This window comes from Pangasianodon hypophthalmus, chromosome 13 (assembly GCF_027358585.1).
Source record: "Pangasianodon hypophthalmus isolate fPanHyp1 chromosome 13, fPanHyp1.pri, whole genome shotgun sequence".
NCBI classification, from domain to species: Eukaryota; Metazoa; Chordata; class Actinopteri; order Siluriformes; family Pangasiidae; genus Pangasianodon; species Pangasianodon hypophthalmus.
In genome coordinates, this window is record NC_069722.1 from 8,006,433 (window position 1) to 8,018,673 (window position 12,241).

The following is a 12,241-nucleotide window of genomic DNA, read 5'->3' on the forward strand; positions in this document are numbered from 1 at the left end:
TGCAGAGAGTAATCAGTACTTGTCAGTTATTTTCCTGCAGCTCCTTTAATGTTGCCGTAGGTCTCTTGGCAGCCTCCCTGATGAGGTTTTGTCTTGTCCTTTTCTAAATTTTGGAGGGATGTCCTGTTCTTAGTGATGTCACTGTGGTGCTCCATTTTCTCTATTTGTTGATGATGGCCTTTATGGTGTTCCATGGTACATGGTTGTTTTGGAAATTCTTTTATAACCCTCTCCTGATCGATACCTTTCAACGAGTGAGATATCATAGGCTTTGTAAGCTTTTTACGAACCATGGCTTCCAAATTAAGAGAAAAAACCAAGAAGATGGGAAGAAAATCCTACAGAAACAGGAAAAAGTTCTGACATGATTTATCTTGGTTTCAGTTTTTACATCAGAACTAAATCATTTTAACAAGGGATGTGTAGACTTTTTATATCCACTGTAGACAGTTAGCAAGTGTGCTTTTTTATAAAAGTGTTAAAGGTCAACATCAGGCAGAAAACTGATATTATTTTCGAGCCTCACCAGGGGGTAGTTATGTGAACAAGGTTTTTATTAATTTTAGTACTTGAATACATGATTATGCCTAAGTTATGCCTATTTCATGTTTTAAAACATGCTTTAAATGGCTTAGTGGTTAGCACATTTGCCACTCACCTCTGGGGTTTGGGGTTCAAATCCTGCCCGTGCCCCATGTGCACGGTGTTTGCATGTTCTCCCCATGTTTCAGGGGTTTCCCTCGGGTGCTCCGGTTTCCTCCCCAGGTCCAAAGACATGTGCTGTAGGCTGATTGGCATTTCCAAATTGTCTGTAGTGTGTGAATGTGTGTGCGATTGTGCCCTGTGATAGGTTGGCATCCTGGCCAGGGTGCCCCCTGCCTTGTGCCCCAGTTCCCCTGGAATAGGCTCCAGGCTCTCCCCATGACCCTGTGTAGGATAAGAAATATAGATGGATGGATGGATGTTTTAGTGTTGCTAATTTTTTTTTAAATCCTGGGATGACATTCAGGAGGTTTTTTTAAGAGACTTTTGGCCCTATATACCTCGACATCCAGATCAGAGCTTTGTGGTGTCTCTTGGACGTGTATGTGCCTGTAACTCAACTGAAAGACTGTTGAGCTGATAAAGCAGATGTATTGACACTAAACTCTATAAATTATATTATAGTACAAAGTTTCTGTGTGTGCAATGGTGATTATTAACATTATTTGATTTTTACTGTTATCAGTTACACTATTCTATTTACTATACTTGCTGTTATCAGTGTTATTTCCAGTATTAATTTTGATTCAAAATGAACTCCAAAACAAGAATTTTTCTGGTTGTTAAAATGTTGATTTACATGAACTCTAGGCAGACGATGATCAAACAGATAAAAGATCAAAGATAAAACTGATGAATAAGGAGATAAGGGGAATTTGAGTATGCTCATTTTATGATCAGATTTGGTCATATGCATCTTTGGTAAATAAGGGCAAATGTATTTTATATATGTGACACTAAAGGTGATACTAATGATCATTTTATGACATGGACAATATGGTGAATCCTGCATCTCTTAAGCACAAAGCTTCTTTGAGGCTGTTAAAGGTATTTCCACAACCACTCTACATTTCTGACACTCATTTTACATTTAACTAATTGTAAGAGTGGTTTTAGAGAATTTTCACTCTTATTCACACTTTTACTAACTCTGACAAAAACACAGTTTACTTTGTTACATGTAGTTGTGTTTTTCCTGCTACACTCCCCCCTTTTTTAATCAGTTGTTTACTAGAGATTCTTAATTTTATCCAGTTCTCTCCTGCCCATCACACCTTCATAAAGAAAGCTGATAAGAATTAAGACAGAGGAATTTATTGTCATATAATTTTTCTAACTTTCACTTGACTAAGGATTTTGGTCCTATTATTGTTCTAGCTATTACCATAAAGTGTTCTTTGTCTTGTTTCTACAGTAGAACCTTTAAAGTTAAATTCAACAGAAAGTTTTTTGGGGGCAGATCTAGGTACCTAGGTAAAATATATTTTTAAGGAATTGAAAGACAGCATGTGAGCCAATTCCGCTAGACGTAAACATATACTGAAAATGCATTTTGGCTTTCAGCGTTTAAATTTGTTTTAGGTACTTGAACCTGTTCTCCAAGGACCTAGCTGATCAATTGTAGGAAGAAGGGTCTAAAAGCTTTACTATAAAAAGGCCATTCAGTGTTATTGAGTGCTTTAGTAGAAGCCAGTAATAAAATCAAGTCTAAGAACACCAGGAAGCCAGTGAGGAGATACTAAAACTGAAGTAATATGATATTTCTTACTATTTCTCCCCCAACCTGCTTAGTAATAAACTGACTGGAAACCGTGTAGAGTGGTTATGGAAGTAATAATAATTTAAAGTCAATGGCTTTTTTTATTTTTAAATCTTGATCTCCCAGATTATAGGTCCGGTCCCGGCATGGACTAGACACTGTTTGCGCTCTTCTAATGTATAATCAGCATTTAGAGAAAGCGCTATTGCTGAAAATAAGTACTTTATTTTCGCTCTTACTCTAATTTTTTTTTCCTTAAATTTCCCCGTGGGATCAATAAAAAGTTATCTTATCTTTATGAGCCATTGTGCACGTTACATGTCTTCTTAAATCATAACACTTCCCCTCTCTCTCTCTCTCTCTCTCTCTCTCTCTCTCACAGACACACAGTCTCTCTACATGGCACTATAGTGATATCACACCATGTGTTCTAGCAAGATGATTTAGCAATAAAGCCCAAGCCAAAAGAACAGAGGGAAGTCACAGCATGATTTTGTGTGTCTGTTGTGTGTCTGTGTCTGTGTGTATGTGTGAGTGACAGAGAATGTGACTTCAATAAGAGCTGGCACAGAGAAATATGCTTTCATTTCTGTGGGTGACTGTAAGTAACTCTAAGAAGTCATATCACAAGCTACAATAAAGTAAAACTAGTATGTGTTCTCCATCCAATTTAGGCAGCGTGGATCACCCCACCGACTGGCAGAAGGCTGGCAGAAGGTTGGCATCAGAGCAAGAGCGAGAAATGAGAGATAGAGAGGGTGGGAGAGACAGAGAGAGTAAGCGGAAGCACTGCTAGGCTTATGATGCTTTAATTAAAACAGTCTCTCTCTCTCTCTCTCTCTCTCTCTCTCTATGCAAGGGATACTGAGTAGAACTTGCCGTGTGCAGTCTCATTACACTCTGTAGACACACAAACCAAACTAGCACAAACACACACCCCCATGCATGCCAATGAGCACATAGACAGATAGCACAATATAAAAAAACAATTATTTTAGGAGAGATGAGTTTTTCTATGGGTTAAGATAAGGGTCTCAAGCATACAGGTGTGTATGTGTGTGCGTGTGTGTGTGTGTGTGTGTGTGTGTGTGTGTGTTCTTAGCTCCATCCTTTTTCATTGCAGTCCCCAGTGGGTTAAGCAAACTGAAATTCTCACTCTGGTCAAAGATCAGCTTCTTCCATAGCTCTCATTCTAAATGCACATTATGAGCTGTTAGCCTGCTGTGACCTTAAATCCCCCCAAGACATCCCAAAGACATCCCAAGGCTGTGTGTGTGTGTGTGTGTGTGTGTGTGTGTGTGTGTGGGCGGGCATGTTTTTATATCTTGGTGGGCACTAAATGTCCCCATATGGAGGGTTGACCCCCTGAGGACATCATTTGACCGGTCTCATGAGGAAAACTTTTTTTTTTTTCTGCAGCTTTATTTAAACAAACAAACAAAAAAAAAAAAAAGAAGAGCTAAAAGGTTTCTTTTTGGTTCTCACAAAGACAGTAAGTGTGTGTGTGTGTGTGTGTGAATTTGAGAATAGGCATAAATACTTGTGGATGTATTTTGATAGGTATTACAAAATACCCCAAATATAAATGTATCAGAATAAAATGCAAAATACTGTAACAAAGCCCAAAAATAAAATACACAATTTTAGATTGTGAAAATGCTATATTAAATTTCGGAAGAGCGCTATGACCTCAGGAGTGACTCTTCAGTTGATAAAAGTTATGTTAGCGTTCTGATAGACAACTGCTAATGCCAGGTACCCATCAGAAACCTTCAGAAATCATGAATCACTTTATACAGCATCTGATTTCTAAAGTATTATGCCCCATATAATTAAGACTTTAACAAACCAACACCAACACCCCCCAAAAAAATTAACTCATTGCGAAAAGACAATTCTGAAAGTATCTTTCTGAAACTGTTTTGTGAATTAGCTGGCTAGTTTAGTCTTTTAATTTAAATGGTGTGTTAACTGCTGAATGAATTCATTACCACACCAGCTCATGTAATTTAGTTTACGTGTGTAGAGTTGCTTAACAAATTTTAATATTAAATAACAATTTTTATTTACATTAGCTTATCGATTAACATTTCTTGCTACTAACTAACCACTAGTTTGCTATCTACCATAAACATTGCCCTCTATTTCCCTCTTATTTGTAGCAAAGGCACTTCTATCACACTTTTGAGGCAATGTTTCTACCTCACTAATTGCCACTATCATTAAAAATACAACAGATTATTTATTTCATGTTTACAAAGAGTTAGCTGGCAGTAATTACTAACTGCAAAAAATAAACCATACAGGATACAATTGTACAGTTTTTGTATAGTTTGCACTCTAATATATGCTAATGTTAACCTGCTGTTAAAGTTTTCTTAACATAGCTACAAGGCCGTCCTGTTCACTAACTCCAGTTTACTGTGAACATCAGTCATAATTTTAGCAATATGCTGAAATATACTGTAAAATATTCAGTCAATACACTAGAAGCTGTTGCACTGTTTGTGAACTGTTTATTTACAGATGATGCTGTAGAGAATTTCTAGCTGTTGAGCAGCTGTGGTGTGAGTCTCTGCTATAAAAACCACCTGTATTACATGTGCCTCAGTTTATATGATGTAACCATGCATTATTTTGATACAAATTGCTTACTGATTTTTGCTACAGCCATTATACAAATAAGACAAAAAAATTCTCTGTCAAATACAAGTATCAGAGATTTTACCCATCCTTATGTGCACACACACACACACACACACACACACACACACACAAATGCTTGTGTAAGGATGTGAAATGTCATCGGGAGCTATAAAGGTAATCAATATAGAAAGCTGTGTGGAGAAAATGAGCACACACAAACACAGTGTCATCAGTTATACACCTGTTATGGAGCTAATCTACACTAACACAGCCACCATACTGAGGAAAGCAAACACACATACATACTGTCTGAACCTGTAAACAGTCACCAAGCTTGTGCTGCTGCAAATGGAGCTCTTGCAATTTACTAAGGTTTTAAGGTCTTCATATCCACGTTTTTTGTTAATTTAGCAAATGCTCTCACAAAGATCAAACGATAAAAGGTGATTTGGCCTGGTCAAATGTTCTCTGTAAGATATTTGGTATAATAAATGGTAGCAGTAAGCTCTGAAAGCAATGGATTCATTATGTCTGAAATCAAACACATAGATCCTTTAATGCCCATTCACTTCGCTCCCCAATATTTCCAGCATAATTCCAGCACATGCTGATGGCAGTAACTAAGCAACAGGCTAGAGACTTGTGTGTGTGTGCACGCAAGAGAGAGAGAGAGAGAGAGAGAACTGAGAGAAAAAGAAGTGATTGTCTAGTGTTTCACTTTTTTGGCAGTAACGCAATCATCCCCTCATCCCCTGTCGTACAAAACCATCCCAGCAGGCCTGGCTCACTAACAGCAAGCATCCGATTATTAGGGTATGCAGTACATTTTCTCTTTTTATTGGTCTGTTGTTTCAGAACACAACACTATGTGAGATTCAACATGAAAGACGTTCCGTTCATTCTGCATACAGACTCGGCTTCAACAGGCCATACGTTTGTATACTTTTATTCATATTTCTTTTATATCCCACAAAAGAATATCATTCACTCTGCTTTTCCTGGTGTGAGTCACAGCAGCAACAGCCTGAGAATGTCATGTCAGCTCATCCTAGGGCTGCCACCATGACAGAATATTAGTGTTTTTTTTAAATGTCTCAAATTCCTGTTCATCGTTCAACTAAATCATAGTTCAAATGTTCATTTAATGTGCATTACCAAGCCATGTTTCCTTGTTATCCCCAGTTTATGTTCCTGTTTGGCTTCCCTGGTTTTGATTTGTGCTTTTGTTTTGTGTATGATTATGGTTATCCTTGTTTCTTTCTGCCTGCCATTTAACCCATGCTATGTCCATGATTAGAAGAAGAAACCTTTATTTGTCACCTATACATTACCACACAGTATAATTCTTTTCGTCGCATATTCCAGCTTGTTAGGAAGCTGGGGTCAGAGCTCAGAGTCAGCCATGATACGGCAACCCTGGAGCAGAGAGGGTTAAGGGCCATGCTCAAGGGCCCAACAGTGCAGCTTGGCAGTGACCATCTGATCAGTAACCCAGAGCCTTAACCATTGAGGCACCCCTGCCGAAAAGAATTTGGGAGAGGTGGAATACGACCCCACACCGTCAAAATGACTGGATTATTGGATTTCTCCTAATAAAACCCCTGCTGAGTTTGCACATTTGAGTTCTGCACCCATGCAAGCTACAAAGAAGATACTTGAATGATTTTAACATTAAACACTTTAATCTACACTTTAATTATTTTTGTTTTGTTTATTTAACACTATTGCTACTTATCGAATTATATTAATAATAAGCAGTATTACAGTGTCTTGCATAAGTATTTTCCCTTTTAGAGAGCAAACAAACAGCATCATGAAGACCAAGGAGCTATCAAAACAAGTCTGGGACAAAGTTCTAGAAATAGTATCAATCAGGATTTGATTATAACAAATGCAGCATCATTAATCCCTTATTCAAAATGGAAAGAATATGGCACAACCATGTCTCTACCTAGAGGAGGTTGACCACCAAAAGTCAGTGACCAGTTAAGGAAGGAATTCGTCAGAGAAGTAAAATATCAGAAAAATATCACTTTATTAAGGCAAACAATGACTACTCAGGGTATACAAGACTGAGGTACCCACATGTACCATATCAAATGAACCAGCAGTCATTCTAACTCTATATTTCTCCTCCCCTGCCAGTAGAGGTCCTCCTTCCCTGAGGCTTGAGCCACTAATCACAACTTTTTGTTTGTTCAGTGTACGATGACTAAAGACACTCAAAAAATATTATGAAGTTTTGCCTTAATGTCTGCATGTGTAAATTCTGAGCATTATTCCTAGTCATTGCCTATCATGTGTCTTGACCCATGCCTAGTATTTTGACTACTCTTTTGTATTTGCCCTCTGTGCCTGTGTTTTGTAATTTGTATTTCACCTTTTGCCTGAATAACCAGAGTGATTTTGGATTGTGGATTATTGGTAATAAACCCCCAGCACATGGTGTCTCAAACTTCTCCTGAGTCTTGTGTGTTACAGGCAGATTGTATTCACTTGGTGGAACTTCTGCATTCAGAACAAATAATATTACATATATAAAAAGTATACACAGTGACCAATTTCTTTATCTGGACTGCCAGGGAGATTCCTTAAAAACTAGTGAAGTATTCTCATTTGCTTGTTTCCTTGCAGAGTACTAATAGCAAAGTAGTCACCTCATGACCATATATAGGTAGCCTATAAAAGCTTCTCAACATGCTATGCTTGTCCTCTTTCTCATTCTCCTTCTGTTGAGGAAATGAATTCTAGATGCCAAATATAGTGCTCTAATCCTTTGTTTTTGCTAGTTTTGTTATTGTTAAATGTCCTCTGTTAAAAGGTAACTCACACCTTGGATGACAGTAATTCTAGTGTTTGACATATTATTAATTTCACCATGGTTTACTGTGTTCTTAGAAAAGACACATGACCTGTTAGTTGTGTCATTATGTAGACGCATGGATACTGTGGACCTGTTGTGACGTGTTAAACTTTCAAACTTCAGTGCAAGGTGGTGAGGTTTTTACAATGATCAATGAAAGATTTTTTTGGGACTGAAGAGTCTCCAAAAAGCCCTTACAGATCCTAATCTAAATGCAGCATAATACCAATTGCAATGTGGTAAGCTCACAGGCTATGTACATATAGCTGAAACTTATCCTTCCTCTGACATTGCATGGCTGCAGCAGGAAGTGACGTGAATGGCAAACATGACTGTGGAGCCCCCTAAGAAGACAAAGGTAAGCTTCTTTGCTGTATTGTCACAGCAGGAACAGAAGTAAGCAGAAGGATCAGCTGCTGGGCTCTTTGGAATTGGAAGAGTGAGCCACTTTATAATGCTGGAACAGAGAGGAGTTGGAGCGGACATGAGACATGAAGAATGCAGCAATGCAACAGTGTAATGAAGTGCAGAATTTGGAGGAGTTTAGTATAGCTGCCTCTTATACAGAGACCCCGATGTACTCTGTGTCTGCTTCTGTTTCTCTAAACTTGAATAATGAGTGCACCCTTGCAGAGAGTGCTGATAGCCTGCCAGGTTTTCATGTTGGGTTTTCTTTGCCTTGCCTTAGTCTAGTCCTTTGTTTTAGCGTTTCTAATTTTTGGTTCTTTTTCTGTATTTTGATTGTTTATTAGTTGTTTAGCCATTAAAGACTTCTGCAATTGAATCCGACTCCTTGGATTCACCTAAACATGGATGCAGTAGAATTGTGGGTGCTAAGGGAGGAGTTGGCAGAGTAGGTCCTTCTCCTCAAGGAGAACCAACAGCTTGAAAAACTGGCCAGCAATTGGAATAACATCAATGCAGAGTGATGGGGGTGGAATTGTGGAGGGAGAGGTCACAAGACCAGTTCAGGAATCTCATTGTTGCCCTTCCTCCTTGCCTAGCTGATGGCTTCATCCCCCACCCGCTCCACTGGGAGCTGGGGATGTTGCTACACCCCCAACCCAGACACCCCCTTCCTTTTTTCTTTAATGTCATTGATCTACCCAGGGGTCCAGGCCCTCCTAAGTTAGGGTACTTCTGGAGCCATGGGGGGCGGAGTGGGTGCTATGTCACATCCACCATGGACAATTCCTCCACAGACCCCCAGAGGGCACCCTCACTCATTTTTTTGAATTTCATCTTTTGTTGTTTTCTTCGCAGCCTGTGTTTGTGCACACCTGTTTTGTGTTTCTCTAATTAATCACCCTATTTAAGTTCTGGGTTTTCCCTCTTTGGTTGTGAAGCATTGTATTGTTGCTGTTATGTTGTATTTGCACCATGAGTAATTTCTATTTTAATGTTGAGTTTTCCTTGCCTTAGTCTGGGGCATTTAGCTTTTCTAGTTTTTGGTTCTTTTTCTGCTTTTTGTTTTAATTGTTTATCAATTGCATCTGACTCCAGGTTTCCATGACAGGATGCATAACTGAGGGCTCGTGCCCAATTCTGATTCTCAGGCAGATTTCAGCTCTTTGATGCCTGTTCAAGCGTCAATGTGGGCAACAGTAAGTGTATGTATGGGTAAATTAGGCTGCATTCTAGAAGGAGAACCAGAAGGTAGCACAATTCACTTGTCTCCTAAGAGGGAAGGGTCACTGGAAATCAATACAAAGTTATTCTGAATGATCACCTTTATCCCATGATGAAACATTTCTATCTTGAAGATAGGGCATGAGGATGAAAATGATGAAAATTAAAATGACCTTCACAATCACCAGATCTCAACCCAACTGAACACCTATAGGAGTTTTTGAAGCAATGTATTAGATGGTGCTCTCCACCACCATCGTCAGAACATGAACTGAGGAAATACCTGGAGGGATTTCATCCCTCCAGTAACGTTCTATTGACTTCTATGCTCTATACCTAGATACACTGAAGCTGTTCTGGAGACTTGTATTGGGCTTGTACCTTACTAATTCACTTGTTTTTTTCTTTAATTTGTCATCCATTTACCATTTCCACAAAGGGGTAGGGTTGACTGGAAAGAAGCTGAAAGTGATTAACTCGATTCCCCTGTACTTCACTCACTTGAAAAAGGCATTTAAAATAAACTGATCCCTTAGCATGATATATAATTCCCTAGGGAGTAGACTAGTAGACACCAGTGCTGCGATGGCCGAGAGGTTAAGGCGTTGGACTCGAAATCCAATGGGGTTTCCCCGCGCAGGTTCGAACCCTGCTCGCAGCGTGTCAGTCGTGGCCTAATGATTAGCAGCTCGGACTTGTAACCCTGAAGGCCATGGGTTCAAGTTAAATGCAGAGCACAAATTCTGAGTATGGGTCACCATACTTGGCCACAAATCACTTCATTTCACTACATCATATGGCCAAATATGATCACATTTATGAACATATGGGCATAAGTTATGGCAATTTCACTTGTGTTTTGGGACAAAAAATGGTAAAACTGTAAGCAGACAAATTTAAGGTTTTTAAGTGCATTTTGAATTTGGACAGAATAGCACAAATGCAAGCAAGCATATCTAATGGTTGTGCTGCATTTAAAGGTAAACTAAAAGTAAGCCATCTGGACCAAATCATACCAGTGGTCTAATCAAGGCTGAGTTGTGGCTGTGTTCTGGCAGCCAGACTCACATGAGTTCATCACAACATTTAAAATAATAAACATGGACCAGCATTGGGCCAGTACTCCATTTTCCACCTTAAAAACTTCACAGAAAAAGTCACAGGAAGATATTACAAGGTACAGACAAGTGCACATATGATCCAGTGTTTCAGTCATGATGATATATGCAGGCTTTCATCATACTGTTATGGATTTTTTTAATACAGCTCCACTTTCTGTGTGAATATTCCAACTTGTTCAGCGAGGACTGGAAAAGTCATGTTTATTACAGACTGAGTCACCACCACCATCCTGTGGTGATGCATACAGGTAAAATAGATTAGACTATAAAACTGATTGAGCATAATACCAGAATAGTTTTGTCACAGGAAACACCAGAGCAGTGACATAGTACTAACAAAAATAGGCTATTTAAAGAGTGAACAAACATGTAAGATCAGATGATGTTTGAGCTAAACATCATAAACTCAATAGAATAACACAATACATCAAACTTTGAGGTGGATGGGTTACAACAGAAGAAGGCCACATCAGGTTCCACTCCTGTCAGCCAAGAACATCTGAGGGTATCATGGGCACCGACTCACCAGAACTAGTTGAAGACTGAGGTGAAAAAAAGACCAGGTGATTTTTTTTTTTTTGAGTCTGTGCCTATGATAGCCTCAGATTCATGTTCTTGGCTGACAGGAGTGGAACCTGATGTGGTCTTCTGCTGTTTTAGCCCATCTACCTCAAGGTTCTATGTTTTGTGCATGCTGAGATGCTTTTCTGCTCAACACAGTTGTAAAGAGTGATTGTATGAGTTATTACAACCTTCCTGGCAGCTCAAACCAATCTGGCCATTTTCCTCTAACCTCTCATATCAACAAGGCATTTTCACCCACAGAACTGTCACTCTGTGTTTTTTGTACCATTCTGTGTAAACACTAGAGACTATTATGTGTGAAATAGAAGATCAGCACTTTCTGAAATACTCAAACCAGCCCATCTGGCACCAATAACCATGCCATGATCACATTTTCCCCATTCTGAAGTTTGATGTGAATATTAACTGAAACTCTTGACCTGTATCTGAATAATGTATGATTTTACGCATTTTGCTGCTGCCACAATATTGGCACAATATTTTGTCCTGCAATCACTTCTGTCCCCAGCACATTTCAGTACTTATTTTGATATGTATTATCATCACTGGGTGCTGATCACTTAAGAATGTCAATAATGGGTGTCTATGCATTCATGTGTGTGCATGGATTGTATCAGGACATGGGTCCCACCAGCACCAGTGTTTCCAGTTGTAACTTAAAGTCATGTCTCTGTGGGATTATGGGATGCATGTGAGAAGGACTAAGTAAGCCTCAGCTGAGGCGTTTTTATCCTAAGTCCTACAGTTTGTAGGAATCATTGTTGATCTCCTCCCAAACTAATACACACAAATACAAAATATATATCTAAATGGCTACATAAATGTTTTCATTTAAGATGCAGTTGGTAAGGTTTATAATGTTTCTTAGACCTATAAAATCATGAACTTCCAAAGATTCCCTAGATTAACTTTAAATCACAAAATTAGCATGCAAAGATCTGGCTTGTTTCTTCATTTCAGGAGTCTTGTTTATATTTTTCTGGTCTAGCTCCACTTTCAGCTGGAATGGAGTTGCTCAGCTTTGCCACTTTTCCCTAAAAGGAAACTCACAAAGCATATGTAGTTTCAACACAAGGGTGGAGTCAGTTGGGAGGA

The 12,241-nt window shown here is 38.9% G+C and overlaps 1 non-coding gene across 1 annotated transcript; it reads left to right on the plus strand.

Moving 5' to 3' along the window:
- Positions 1 to 10,019: 10,019 nt before the first annotated feature.
- Positions 10,020 to 10,101, plus strand: trnas-cga (transfer RNA serine (anticodon CGA)). Its single transcript has one exon. It is a non-coding gene; the product is annotated as a tRNA-Ser (tRNA).
- Positions 10,102 to 12,241: the final 2,140 nt, after the last annotated feature.